Raw genomic sequence first — 1,546 nt, forward strand, 5'->3', positions numbered from 1 at the left:
ACACACACACACACACACACACACACACACACACACACACACACAAACACACACACATTCATACCAACAAATTCAGATATTAGACTGACCCCAAGAGCAGTCCCCTGATTTAAACAGAAGAGCATGCTACTATATTAACTGGAAGCTTGAATTTCACAAAGGGAAAAAAATTTAAATCCCAAAGATTACAACTATAAGCTAACAAAGGCACTATTGTCATCATCATGTATTGTATGCCTGCAGCGTATTGATGACACTACAACAAAAGTCTTCCTGATTAAGTGCAAATTCTTCAGCTGCCTTACCATTTTTGTTCAACCAACTCTTAATATTGACCATCTATTGATTTCATTGTCAGCCTCTCTGACTCTTCATCTATTGCCCCTCTATTCTTTCTTCGATAATGTTTTCCAAGCCTCAGCTTCATCGAATATGGCCATAATAGATGAACTTTTGTTTTTTTCACAATGTTCAGAAGTCTTTCACCTACTTGTTGTAACATCCTTTCATTTCTCTGATGATCTTTGTAAGAGACTTGTAGCATTCTCACACATCTCAATATGGGCACAGGTGTGGCTGAGTGATAAGAAGCTTGCCTCCCAACCACATGGTACTATATTCAGTCCCACTGTGTGGCACTTTGGGCAAGTGTCATTTACTATAACCTCAGGCCGACCAAAGCCTTATGAGTGGATTTGGCTGATGGAAACTGAAAGAAGCCCATCCATGTGTGTATGTGTCTTTGTGTCTGTGTTTGTCTCCTACCACTGCTTGACAACTGCTGTTTGTATGTTTAGATCCCTGTAACTTAGTAGTTCAGCAAAAATGACTGATAGAATAAGCACCAGACTTAAAGCCCTGAAGTCGTTTTGTTTGACTCAAACCCTTCAAGGCAGTGCCCCAGCATGGCCACAGTCAATTGACTGAAACAAGTAAAGGATAAAAGATAATGAATATATAGAAGATATCAGGAACAGATTGAAACACTACTCGAGATGCAAGAAGGAAAGAACCCAGATAATAGGTCGTAATTCATGTAACATGAAATTCTTGAATCTGTCAAAATAAATGTACCAAAAAGGAAGAGAATCAAAAGGCAACCATGTATATGTCTGAAGCAACCATGGATCTTGTTGAAAAAAAGGGGGAAAGCAAGAACTTTGGGTTTCAACTCAGAAGAATATAAAAAGGTTAAATGAGAATGTTAGAAAGATACAAAAAACAATTATGTAACGAGTTTGTGTGAAAATCGAGAGGAACAAGCAACACACAATGACACAAATAGTCTTTCTTAACAGGTGAAAGAACTCAACATAGAATACGCTGCAAAGATGGGTAGCATCAAATCACAAGAAGGAATAGTCTTAACAGCAGCACAACAAGTAAAGCAAAGATAGTCAGAACACACCAGAAAATTGCATGAGAGACATTATCACATACATGTAAAGCAGAACATTCAAGAAGTTCACTGCTCTGTGTGTCACACACACACACACACACACACACACACACACACACACACACACACACACACACACACACACAC

General features: G+C 38.7%; 1 protein-coding gene across 2 annotated transcripts in view; it reads left to right on the top strand.

The window, feature by feature from the left end:
* LOC106879252 (protein pitchfork) overlaps positions 1-1,546 on the top strand; it is a 14,369-nt gene that overhangs the window by 1,627 nt on the left and 11,196 nt on the right. The gene's annotated exons all lie outside the window — the stretch shown is intronic.

This window comes from Octopus bimaculoides, chromosome 13 (assembly GCF_001194135.2).
Source record: "Octopus bimaculoides isolate UCB-OBI-ISO-001 chromosome 13, ASM119413v2, whole genome shotgun sequence".
NCBI classification, from domain to species: Eukaryota; Metazoa; Mollusca; class Cephalopoda; order Octopoda; family Octopodidae; genus Octopus; species Octopus bimaculoides.